Genomic DNA, 14,641 nt, shown 5'->3' on the forward strand with positions numbered 1-14,641 from the left:
TGGCGGCGGCGCAAGTTCGTTCACGATCGCCGATCGGACCATAAGCGGCACGCAGATATTAACAAGCGGAGCGATAAGCGGGCGCAGATTGTTATATGAGTATGAGCACTCTTCGATCCCCAACAAAGAAAACCACATCGAGCAACATGAGCGACATAGCAGGAAGCAGCTCTCAACCCGACCTGCCAAGACTGGGAGTAGGCGACCAGGACGCAAATAATATAAATGTCCGTTCCACATGATGACTACGCAAAACAGTTTAGTGACTTTAAAAAAGAGGTTTTGGACTTATTACAAGTGTTTGGAAAAAAACAGAGTGAGACTATCGATACTATAAGCGAGAATATATCTTCTATCAAGGAACAGTTGACTGACATTAAAGCTACAACGGAGCAACTGATAGCTGAAAATAAAACCTTTAAATCTCAGATAGAAAACCTCACAACCACTGTCAGTGAAACACAGGAAAAGGTGAAATCACTAGAAAATGATGTTCAAGAGCTGAAGCAGAATAAACCTTCCTCTCCATTGTTGCTACAGAAATCATCCCCAGAAATTGCCTGCGATGACGTAGTGGCTGAAATACAAGAACGTGCAGATCGCAGTAAGAACATTATAATTATCGGAATACCTGAGCAACATCACGACGACATCAACGTGAGACGAGACACTGATAGAAATGAGGTAACAAAGATTATTACTAGTTTTTACCCACTCTGTCCCAAACCTGGAAAAATCATAAGACTAGGAAAATATGACCCAAACAAAGCTCGTCCTCTAAAAGTCATTTTTACTTCACAAGAGACAGCTAAAGCTATACTAAAGACAAAGTCAACCCTCAAGAATAATATTGTTAAAATCTACTCCGACCAAACTCCCTACCAGCAGAAGAAAATGGCGACTCTAAAAGAAGAGTTGAAACGACGTCTAGAAAACGGAGAGAGCGGCTTAATTATAAAATATATAAAAGGAATTCCGAAAATAATTACTAAACAAGAACCAAAAAACTAAATTCCAGAGAAGATACAACTAAAGCAGAATTAGTACGCAACGTTAGTTTGTTCAAATTCAAATTCAAATTCAAAACGTTTATTGCATGTCACATTACAATTTATATGTTGTTGCAAAATAGAGGTAGGTATACATGTGACGCCCTGCAAGGGCACAGCAAAACATCAGAGAGAGGGTTAGTATTTACCTTAAAAATAATTTTAAATAACATTTAGTTAGTCTTAAATGGTCAGTATTATACGGAAAAAAAAAACGTTATTCCATTTTATTAAATTACAAAAACAATTTGAATTGAGACGTCGAAGCATTCCAATATGTTAGAAAATGATTAATAAAATTTTAGTCAAGCTTGTCATTAAAAAATTCTGGTAAGTCATAGTAGCCTTTATTTATTAAGAATGATTTTAGTGTTTTGTTGAACAGTGTTGATTTTTCTAGATTTTTAATGTTATTCGGTATATGATTGTAAATTTTTATTAGCATCGTCGGAGGGCTACATGTAACTAATTTTAATTTGGAAAAAGGTACTTTAAGTTTATTTTGGTTTCTATTGTTTCTTTTTAAACCTTCCAGTGGTGAGTATAACTCTGGGTGGCTCCTAACAAATTTACACGACTCAAATATGTATATAGACGTTAGCGTGAGTATTTGGTGTTTGATAAAGTGCGGTTTACATGATTCCAACTGGTCTATATTTGATAATATTCTAATACACTTTTTTTGCAGTATAAATAATTTGTTTGCTTCACAAGAGTTCCCCCAAATAATTATACCATAGGAAAGTCTCGAATACGCATAGGCGTAGTATGCCGTTAGGGCCGTCCCGAAATCTGTTACCCGCTTTAAATGATAAAGTGCATAAATTAATGACGATATTTTATTCAGTAAGTATTGAATGTGCCTATTCCAGTTCAAATGTGTATCAAGATGTATGCCCAATAGCTTGGCAGAGTTTACAGTGTCTAGTTTTATATTGTTGTAGTGATATAATATCTGTAGCGCTTTTTTCTGGTAGGGTTTAAATTGTATAACTTTGGTTTTGCTCAGGTTAAGTTGTAGGTTATGTGAATCAAGCCAACCCATAATCCTATCCAGCACCGAATTTAGCTTGATTTCCAATTCTGCGGTGTTACTACAGGGAATTAGAACTGAGATGTCATCGGCAAACAAAACACATCCTTCGTTCAATATACTAGGGAGATTATTTATATAGATCAAGAACAGGAGACATCCCAGGACGCTGCCTTGAGGTATTGAGCCAGTAATAGGAACTGCATCCGATCTACAGTGGGTTATTTCTCCGGTTTCAAAGTTGGTGTTTTCTATTTCCACGTATTGATAACGGTTGCTCAAATAAGATCTCAACCAGTCATGAGCTACTCCTCTGATTCCTGACTGGTATAATTTATTTAGAAGGATTTTATAGCATACTCTATCGTAGGCCTTGCTCATATCTAAGAGTAGACCTACTGCATATGTTTTTTTATCAATTGTGTCTACGATATTCTCTAGGTATTTATAAACGGCAAGACTAGTAGAGCGATTTTTTCTGAACCCCATCTGATTTTCATGTAGGATTTTAAATTTTTCATAAAAATCATACAGGCGATTCACCATAGCGGTTTCAAAAATTTTCGATGACGTAGGGAGTAATGCAATAGGCCGGTAGTTTGTGATGTCCGTTTCATCCCCCTTTTTGTGGATTGGCTTAACTATTGCTATTTTTAGAGCATCTGGTACAGTGCCCTGTGAGAAGGATTGGTTAATTAGCTTGGTATATCGCACACCTAGATCTAAACTGAGACAACTCAAAAAAGAGCATTTTTCAGGAGGCGAAAAAAACGTATTACTACATTTTTTGTTAGGGAAGTTATGAAACTCAGTTTTATTTTGGATTATTGATAGGCTGTGAAATGACCCTGTGTATAAACTGGGTCAAAAAATCTATCCGTTTTACCTTTAATCGCAGTTTTTTTAGTTGTTACATTTTAGGGGAATGACTTTGTATAAATAATAAAGTACATTTAGACTTGAATCAGTTTTGTTTGGACATTTTGAGATTTGAGTCCTCCTTTTCCACTCTTAAAATTTTTATATCGTGCCATTTAACTTGATTCCGATTTTCGTCTACAACCAAATTAGTTGCCCACATTTTTTGCAAGATTTTAGGGTCATAAAACTTTTCAAATGTCATCTCTTCCACGTTCTTTGGTCCTCTGTATTTCTAAATTTCAAGATGTGGCTGAGTCCTCTTCCTGCACTATTAAAGTGTTTTCATTGAATGTTTCGATATCCTTAATGATCAATTTAGGAATTGTTTGAGAAAACAGTTCTTTTTTAACACGATTTGGATCAGCATAAGAGATATAAATGAAGATTTCATGACATGGTGAACATGATAGGTGTTTGAGTTTCTTCAACCACTTTTTCTTAGCATCAGCTGATTGATATGTTTATTTATTATTTATTTACTTATTATAGACCTTTTTTCTACATTATTTTTTATTTCCACATTATAAAGAAGGTTTTATCTCTTGTGCAGACAACAGCATATCAGACTATACACTTGTATTACAACTACATTAGTTACTACAGTGTTTAAGTTGAAGTGCCGTCGTCTGTACATTGCCATTTTAACTATCTTTACACTGTTCTCTCAAAATATTTAAAAGAAAACGACCTAGCATATTTTTTTCGGAAAATAAAAAAATATCCACTGTAATTTTTACTTATCCAACAATAGTAAGTTAACTCAAAACACTCTTCTCAAACACAACAGTTGAACAGTTTGAATAAAACTAACTTTATTTAGAAACAGGGATTATCATACTGTACCTGATTTTAGGTGAAACATGCAAAACTACGCGTTCTGTATAGAAAAACATTGAATTGAAATTTGATCCAACAAAACTACGCCAACTAGAAATTCACAAGTTGATTCATCAAAACAAACTCAACTCAAAATAGTAACAAAATATAAGTTACTCTATCAAACAAAACTGGAACAAGTCAAAATGATCTGGTTGACTATTGCAGAACAATTCATCAATACTGTTACTACTCAAATTAACTCATTATATATTTTCTGCTTAACTGTAACAAATCTAAATATCCGCGTTTTCGTTCATTTTAATACGTGCACTCTCTGATATTAGCGAAGGTCAACTGACAAAACGCTTGTTTAGGTGGAAGGGGTTGACAAGCGTTGATTCAACAAAAGTAAGTTATCGCCATCTAGCGGCAAATGGATCAAGGCTTTATTAAACCTGTTATGTTGGAAAGATGCGTATGATAACCGAGTATTTAAATACAAGCATAAGTCAAAATTGGCAATTTTTGAGTTGTCTCAGTTTAGATCTAGGTGTGCGATATGGGTAGGTGAGCAGTGTTTCGCATTTTTTTACCAAAGAGGGGGGATCTCATCGATGCCGAAGGAAGTCTTATTTTTGAGGTTCTTTATTATATTGCTTATTTCTTTTGGTTGAACAGGGCTAAGGTAAAATATGTTTTCTACTGTGTTGTTTGGTGTCTTTTCAACAATTTTTGCCGATTTTGTTTGGGAATTTCCAATGGACGCAAAGTAGTTGTTAAATGTGTTTGCTGTCAATTTAGGAACGCATTGAGTATTTTTGTCAGGCGCCTTAATCATTAGGTTCCTGTATCTTTGGGTATTTTTGTTAGTTTCACGGTTTATAATTTGCCACATAGATTTAGTTTTATTTTGTGAGTTTTGAAATCTATACCTATTACACATCTTTTTTGATTTATAGATAACTGCTTTTAGTATTTTACAATAGGTTTTATAGAATTGTTTTAAATTATCATTTTTTGTTCTTGATGTTATTAGTTTTAAGAATCTTTTGTTTCGGCATGATGTCTTTATTCCTGTAGTGAGGTGTTTCTGCCTGTGATTTATTTTGATTTTAATAAGTCTTTTTGGCATACAACTGTTCAAGGCCGCCTCCAAGGTATCATTGAAGGCATTATAATTTTGATTAATATCTTTATCCAGTGTAATTATACTGTCCCAATCGGTATTCATAAGTGCAGCCCTGAAACTGTTAATACTTTTCTCATTAAATATTCTTTTACAAACCAAAAATTGCTTTAAGTTTTGCGACATGAGAGGTGCTGAAAACAATATTCCTCCATGGTCCGAAAGGCCAAACTCGTGAACAGATGTTTTAGTGTCTCTAATTTTAAAATTAGTAAAAAGTAGGTCAATGCATGTAGAGCTACTTGGTGTAACTCTAGTGGGTTCTTTTATCTTTTGGTGAAAATTAAATGTTAGCATTAGATTTTTGAGTCTTATTTTATTTTTATTATTTGTCATAAAGTCCACGTTGAAGTCACCTCCTATAATAATATTTCTAGAGCCATCTCTTGTAGAGATGTGCTTTAGAAGTTTCTCTAGGCACATATAAAATACTTCGATTTCCCTCACACTATTCGGCCAATACAAATTAATGATCAAAAGGTTCTCTTTTGGTAACTCAATAGCACATACCTCGAAAATCATTTCTAATGACATAGAGGTTATATCTGTACGTTCATGGTAATGCAATGTCTTTTTTATTAATATGCACACGCCCCCACACTCATGTTGTTCTCGGCAGAACGATGAGCATATAATGTAGTTATCTAAATTTAGTAAATCTTTTTTGTCTTTGTTTAGCCAAGATTCAGTTATACATATGATGTGCAAATTTGAATTTTCCTGAGTAAGAGCATCTAAAAGATGGATTTTATTACAAATGCTTTGCATATTTTGGAACATAATATTTAAATTAGCTACGAAAGGAACAATTTTTAGATTGATTTCCATTTGATGTGCCTACTCTTTTACCTTTTACCACATTTGGAGTTTTATGTACAGTTTGGGTGGGGGAAGGAGATAGGTTTGGGGGTAAGCAGGAGCGATTTTCTTGTAGATTGGTGGCTTCTTTATTTTCTGTCCTTGAAACTCGGGAGTTTGATTTACGGTCTTTGTGTGGTGGGGAGGTTGTTTCTTCTTTTCCGTTTATAATCAATTTGTTATTTCTTATTATTGCATGCTGCCCGTTTCTTCTAGCGGCTTGTAAAGCTTGATGTAATTTCCTCCTTTCTTGCAATGCTAACGGGTTTAAATATTCAGTGACGTTATAACCTACTTCTTTCAAATATATAGAGTTTTCCAAAATGTATTTTTTCATCCTTTTGCTAATAAGTTCGATTTTTAAAGGTCTTTTGTTGTTATTTATTCCTATAAATATCATTTCTTCGACGTGTCCCGATATATCTACATTTAGCAATTCATAAAACATGTTTGTTACTCTGGCAATAAGTTGTTCTTCTGATTCCCAGTAATTTTCTGTTCATCATCATCATCATCATCATCATTTCAGCCACAGGACGTCCACTGCTGAACATAGGCCTCCCCCAATGCTTTCCATGTTGATCGATTGGTAGCGGCCTGCGTCCAGCGCTTCCTTGCTACCTTTACGATGTCGTCGGTCCACCTTGTAGGTGGACGTCCCACGCTGCGTTTTCCGGTACGCGGCCTCCATTCCAGAACCTTTTCTGTTAGGCCATGTAAAACTAATGTTTTGTCATTTGTTTCGTTTTTCATTTGGTTGTTAGGTTGGTATGTATTGCATGTTTTCTGTAGATTTTGTATCTCTATTTGTAATTTTTCTTTTTCTGATTGAAGTGTGTTGCATTTCTTTTCTAGTACTGATAATTTGGAGTTTATAGAAGTGAGATCCTGTTTAAACAATGTTTGTTCGTTAAATATTCTTTCAAAAGTTTGTTTGAAGTCCGCTTTTATCTCTGATACAACGTTTGCTATATCATTTCTGAAGGATGCTTGTAATGCAGATATTATGGTTTTATTATTTTCCTGTAGTATTGATGTAAAACTTTTTAGTACTAATGGATTTTCCACAAAGGAATCAGTTGGTTTGTTTGTAGTGTGTGCTTGTGGGCTTGTTATCAGTGTATTTCCTTCGGGAGAGCAGGTTGAGTCATCATAGCTTTCTATGTAACTGGTGTTTCCGCTGTAGGGAATCTTTCTTCTAACCGTGACATTTTGATCTAGTGTTGGGGTCTCCGATGAACGTGCTGGACCCTGGCTTTCATGAGATATATCAAGATGAAGGTCTGCGCGAATTGGCGTGTTGCTGTTACCAGTTTTCGGTTCCTTAGATCGACATAGTTGACATTTCCAAGCTCTTTTGTGGTCACTTGTCATAGTATTGTAGAAACGCTTTTCAGGTACGTTTGCGCAATCAAGATCATAGTTTTCATGACATTTCGAGCACTTAAGGTATTTTCTATCAGGTATTGTTAGGCGGCAGCCTGCGCACACATTTGCCATCTTTCGGATAACGGCGTAAACTTAGTATTTGGTATGGATTGCACTGTTTATCGCAGATCTTTGCGGTGTAGGTAATTTTCTACAACTTCACTAGATGGCGCTATTTACGTAGATAGTTTTCGATTGTTTTAATAGATGGCGTTGTTGTAGTTTTTCGCTCGCGATTACAGCAGTTCATGAATCATCAATATTTTATTTCGAGGTTATTAAAAGATATCAATTCTCATACCTTGAGCTTTAGTAGCACTCACAAGCGTCCTCGCAATCCATGATCAATTTTGCACGTAAATTGATAGGTCAGTCATAAGAATCCGCAGGAATGAGATGAATTTAGCAGTGTTTATTGCGTATCAGTTTTTGGGTAATTTCACTTCACACAAGGTAGTTTGTACGTAGATAACACTTTCACTTGGGTAATATTGTTACTCCTATACATAGCACACGTTAAAAATTTAATTTATTGGGTGTGTATATTTTTAATCACGTAAAAAGTACGGATCCGATGTTTACTTGGCAACTATCCTATCACATAAAAAAAAAAAAAAAAAAAAAAAAAAAAAAAACTAGCGCCATCTCTCATTCTAACTACAGTGAAATCAAGATTAACGCAAAGTCCTTAAAATTTCTGTATGCAAATGTCAGGAGCATAGTTAAACCCGGAAAGTTAGATGAATTAAGAATCGTAATAGAATCCTTTGATACAATAATTAATGTCATCATTCTGACCGAAACCTGGATAAAAGACGAAAACGAAGCTCGAAGGCAAAACCTACCTAATTACACACACTATTATAATTACAGACCAACATCAAGAGGGGGTGGCGTATCGATATTTGTTCACAATAATATGATTCATGAGTCTTTACAAACAACAAAGTGATGATAGAAATCACTTTCTATGGGTCCATCTCAAAAACCTTTCACTAGATATTGGAGCAATATACAAACAGCCCACAGCCAACACAAAAAACTTCTTGGACATTTACAATGAACAATTATCAAAAAGAAAAAGGGTACTTGTGTTTGGTGATTTTAATTTCGATCTGCTGAGTAAAGATAGTGCTATAAAACAATATAGAAATATTCTTAAAGGAACAACCTAAAAATATTAAATAAAATCAACAGAGATCACTGTACTCGGCAAACAGCGTCTTCTGCGACAATTTTGGATCATGTATGCAGTAATCTTTCTGAAAATACTTTCAATATGATTATCATAGAATCCAACATGTCTGATCATAAGCAGATTTACCTTGAAATCAATAGATCCTGTCCTGATAGCGCTGAACAAATTCCTGAACATAATATCGACTCAGATTATGCAAGACTCGAAACTGCTTTACTGGAAGTGATTGTAAAAAATAAGGTTAAAAAATGGAAGACACTTAACCCACCAAAGAAGGATTGGATAAAAAAAAACGTTATAAAAGAAATCAATGAAAGGAATATTCTATGGCACCAATGGAAAAAAAGTCCTCAAGATGAGCAGTTGAAGAAGGATTTCGTGCAAAAAAGAAAGATTACTCTTTCTAAAATTCAGACAACAAAGAATGAGTATTATCTTAAAGCTTTTAATAACTATCGGAATGATCCTTTAAAGATGTGGAGACTAATTAACTGCCTGTCTAATAATAAAATAGACACATTTTCGGTACCGTTGAAGCTTAATAGTCCATCTGGTCTAATTATAGAAACCATCGACATATGTGAATGCTTTAATTCATTTTTTGCTACCATAGGCACTGACCTTGCAAATGAAATTCTTAAAAACACAATTACAACCAAACGTACACTTTAAGCGCAAATCAATCCAAAATAAATAAAAATAAGTTATCAGAATTTAACCCAACGACCCCAGACGAAATAGTAAAAATAATAAATAATCTAGATGCTAATAGTAGTAGTGGCATAGATGGTATTAGTACAAAAGCAATTAAATGCGTCAAAAATTAATCAATTAAAAGCAGTCAACTTGTCCAAGTGTATCAACAGGTGTTTTGAAGAAGCATACTTTCCAGACTCTCTGAAAATAGCTAAGGTTTGTCCCATTTTCAAATCAGGCGATAAAACAGATCCTGGCAATTATCGCCCAATATCTGTACTGCCTGTTTTGTCAAAGATGTTTGAAAAGGTGCTGTATAATCGGTTGGAACATTTTCTCGTAGATACAGATTTTCTTTTCAGAAAGCAGTACGGCTTTCGGTCTAAGTCAAATACACTGTCGGCAACTATTGATTTAGTAACAAACATCAAGAATAATATTGATAAAAAGAATATTACTTTAGGGGTTTTTATTGACCTAAAAAAAGCCTTTGATACGGTGGGCCATGACATACTTTTAATGAAACTAAGTAATATTGGTGTTGTTGATAAAGCCTGTGAAATGTTTAAATCTTATTTAAATAATAGAAAGCAGATTGTCAAAATAAAGGATCAAATAAGTCAACCCCAATCAATTTCATGCGGCGTGCCCCAAGGATCGATCCTTGGACCTTTACTGTTTCTGATCTATATCAATAATATACATGAGATAGGTCTAAAGGGGAACATAACACTCTACGCTGATGATACTAACTTGCCATATTCTGGCTATTCAATTGATAATCATAATCATAATCATAATCATAATCATAATCATAATCATAATCATAATCATAATCATAATCATAATCATTTATTTGCAATTAAACATGGTATATAAAGATGTTAGGTACAGACAGTGGGAACTATACATGTTTAGCTAAATTATTATTAGCATGCAAAAGTTAAATTAGAAACACCACAATATTAGCACAATACTGATTCAGTAATAAGTCAAGCACAGCAGGACCTGGACATTCTCCACTTTTGGTTTCAATCAAATCTGTTAACAATAAATACCAGCAAAACCAACTATATCGTTTTCTGTGCAAAAAATAAAAAAATAGGTAACCATAGTCCACTGAAAATCAACGGCGAAACCATAAAAAAGGTGAAAGAAGAAAAATATCTTGGTCTGATTCTTGACAATCACCTCTCTTGGAAACCTCACATTGAGAAGATAATATCAAAATTGACATCACTGAGAGGCGCATTGCGGGGTATAGCACGTAGCCTTCCAAAGCAAGTTCGATATACCATTTATAACTCACTGGTGAAGTCTCACTTAGACTATCTAATCGAGGTGTGGGGATCAGCTGCTAAAACCAATCTAATAAAATTACAGACATTGCAAAATAGAATTATCAAAACACTTTTTCAATATGATTATTTTACACCTACAAAAGTAATATTTATGGAAACAAAGTTAATGAATATCGCTCAAATATTTAAATTTAATACTTGCCTTTTAATTAGAAAAATTTTGGACAAAAGCATTCACATTGACATAACTTTCATAAAAAAATCACAATGTCATAAACTTAGAACTCGCCAATCAAATAATATCTGCTTGAGTAAGCCCCGAACGAACTATGGAAAAAATAATATTACGTTTCAAGGTGCACAATTTTTTAACAAATTGCCCAAAAATATAAAAGATGCTAAAACCCAATTAACATTTAAAAAGTTACTTAGAGACTACATCTTGAAGGATCAGTCACTTTTAAGTTGAATTAATTTTGTTGCGTAAATGAGTTAATGTATCCGCGGCCTTAGCGCCTGCATCAAACTTGTTAGATTATTCAGACTTATAATGTAATTTTTATTGTAATTTTAATGAAATCGTATTTCTTGGAATTGTCACAAACTGCATAATTTTGATTCAATTAAAAGCTACTCATTTGATTTAACATTTTACATTGATCAAAATATATTTTAATATAATATTATATAATTATACATTTAAATATTTTTATTTAATTATTATTGTAATTTTAAATAACGGAAGTAATTTGAGTATTTGTGGCAAATAATATTATTTTAAAAAAGTTGCTCATTTGACTAAAATCAACCATTCGTTCGCTCGATCGTTCTCGGTCAAAGTGGATAGTCGAAAGTTGATAAAATAGTTAGTTCTCTTCGAGCGCTCGAGCAGTACGGTCCAATGAGCAACTAAAGCCGTGATTATGTCCGTTGTGATGTGATGTGATGTGAAGTGATAATAATTGTAATATTGAGACACTATTGCAATAAACTGTATTACTGTGGAAAGTGCTGGCAGTTTCATTTATCTACGTGGAATTTAACAACTTCAGAAGTGGAACGAACACGTCGTGCTGTTCGGTACAGGTTTGTTTAAATAAAAAACCGAAAATTTAAGGTAAGTCACTTTTTATTACTATTGTGAAAAACAATTAGTTTACAGTATCTTTCTTTTGTGTGACCCGTTTGCATGGTAAAATATCCTTTTAGAAAATTGATCGTATTAAAATTTATATTATACAATGTGTCCGGGCATGTAGTGATCAAACTTTAAAGGCCAAATCTCGGGACAATTTTATCGATAAAAATACTTCAAATTTGGGCCTTGACCCATTTATCGCAAAATTACAAGGATTTAAGTTTTTAATTTTTAGTTTTTACCTCTTCCTTCAAAAACAAGTGAAAGCGTGGGTAGCTTAACATTAATAAGCAAATATTTTATATCATGCTATAGCCAATAAAATTATCTATTAGTAGAAGTAGAAAACAGACACAAGTTTCATACATTTTATGGGAGTAAGAATTGTTTTAATTAGAAAAATACATGACTTTTTTCACTTCTTTTTCAGTAATTTTACAACACAAGGAAAACCAGGTCGTTAAGGTATGTTTTATTTGCATTGTATTATTAGTATTTGAGCTATTATACAAAACGAATGTAAATTTATTAGTCTACGTCTATTAGTTTCGACGTAATTGTTGAACAAAGATACCCCTTCCCAGCGGTTTCCATAGTAATCGGAATAGGTTGTGTGATTCTTTCAGGCAGTGCATTTTCGCATGTCGCGTGCGCTATAATTACGTCGAAACTAACAGACGTAGACTAATAAATTTACATTCGTTTTGTAGAATAGCTCAAATACTAATAATACAATGCAAATAAAACATACCTTAACGACCTGGTTTTTCTTGTGTTGGAAAATAACTGAAAAAGAAGTGAAAAAAGTCATGTTTTTTTCTAATTAAATCCATTCTTACTCCCTTAAAATAAATGAAACTTGTATACGTTTTCTACTTCTGCTAAGAGATAATTTTATTGGCTATCGCATGATATACAATTTTTGCTTATTAGTGTTAAGATATCCACGCTATCACTTGTTTTTGAAGGAAGAGGTGAAAACTTAAAATTCAAAACTTAAATCCTTGTAATTTTGCGAGAAATGGGTCAAGCCCCAAATTTGAAGTATTTTCATCGATAAAATTGTCCATAGATTACGCCCTTAAAGTTTGATCACTACATGCCCGGACACACTGTATATTCAAAATAGACAAGGCCACTATAGTATATTTTTTTTTTTATTTTATTGAGAAAACCAACAGCGTATTTATACAATTTTACCATACATAAATTTAACATACAATATGGCCAATAACAGGTTTCCCTTAAATTATTACCAATAGTACTAGTAAAGGTTGGAATGCTACCAATACCTATCCACACAAGTTCACACAACACTACCTAAACAATACACTACAAAACAAAGATATCATCCCGATAGCCAACTCAATGTCAGTTGAGATACAGAAAAGATATTATGTAGTTTACATCCTACTATTATTATAAATACGAAAGTTTATTATGTTTACACAAACTTCTATTTGAGTACATATTCATTCATGCAAAAACCACTGAACGGATTTTAGCGAAACTTAAAGCATCATTACTTATAATCTACGATCCAGAAGGATCCGTAACAGGCTAAACCACACGCGGGCGAAGCCGTAGGTAAATAATAGTTCCATGATTCCAGACTCAGCCACAAGCCCCTGCACCCGAATCCAACAACGCACCTACATCTCTTTTAAACTTGCGCTTAGTGTTCGCAAAGATATCGACACCTTCAAAACGCGCATTATATTCACGAGCCAGCCGCAGCAAAACTGAATTTTGCTGGAAGTTTGTACGATGCCGCATAATTTCCAAAAGTGGGGTTTGACGGGTTCGGTATTTAGGTGTACGAAATGTGATTTTAGATACCAGATACGGACAGTCAATCTTACTATTTATTATGTCGTGCAGAAGACCCATATCCAACAATATACGTCGCTGCTCCAGAGATAAGATTTTATGTTTTATGCAGCCGTCCTCATAATTATCAAAAGTTTTACGACCACGATATTTTAGATGGTTAACGAAAATTTTTTGTATACGTTCCAGGCGGGATTTGTATACAGAATACTGGGGAGACCATATAGGGCTAGCATACTCAAGGACACTTCTCACATTTACGCGTTATAAACTGTTTTTACAATTGAAATATCCGAAAATGGCTTGCACACACGCATAACAAAGCCTAGATTTTTGTACGCCTTCATAATAGTTTTTTCAACGTGGAGGGAAAGTAGCATTTTGCTGTCCAAATGTACTCCTAAGTCCCTAACATTACTTTTCCTCTCTATTTGTTTGCCGTTGAAATTATAATTTTGTACGATAGGCTTTGGCTTTCGAGTAAATGTTATGCATTCGCATTTGCCTGCATTAACGGTTATATTATTTTTAACCTAATACTCAAATAGGCGATCCAGATCAATTTGTATAGAAAGGCTGTCTTGTAGGTTATTAATTTTATAAAATATCTTTTTGTCATCCGCATGCATGAGATAGTGACAATGCTCAAAGCACATACCTATATCATACAGGTAGGCGTTGTAGAAAAGAGGACCCAAAAGGGAGCCCTGTGGAACCCCTGTAGGGACATTAATGTAATTTGAACGAAAACCACTCATCACTACAGCCTGGGAACGATTTGTGAGATATGATTCAGTCCACCGAAGTAAATCCCCATGGATTCCCAAAACCTGAAGTTTATTCAATAGGATCACGTGATCCACCCGATCAAAAGCCTTCTCAAAATCGGTGTAGATCACGTCGACCTGCCCACCCCCATCCATATTCTCCAGTACAAAACTCGTAAACCATGCCAGATTTGTAATTGTTGAACGGCCCTTTAAGAAACCATGTTGGTTTTCAGGTATTGATTGTGCCAAGGTAGAATAAATTACGTTATAAACAATTTTCTCTAACATCTTTGCAGCAGTATTCAATATAGAAATGCCTCTATAATTGACAATATCCATACGCGACCCCTTCTTATGTACAGGCACTATTAGGGCGGACTTCCACCTATGTGGAAAAGTACCCTCCCGTAAAGA

The sequence above is a fragment of the Ostrinia nubilalis genome (genome assembly GCF_963855985.1).
Source record: "Ostrinia nubilalis chromosome W unlocalized genomic scaffold, ilOstNubi1.1 SUPER_W_unloc_1, whole genome shotgun sequence".
Taxonomy (NCBI): domain Eukaryota; kingdom Metazoa; phylum Arthropoda; class Insecta; order Lepidoptera; family Crambidae; genus Ostrinia; species Ostrinia nubilalis.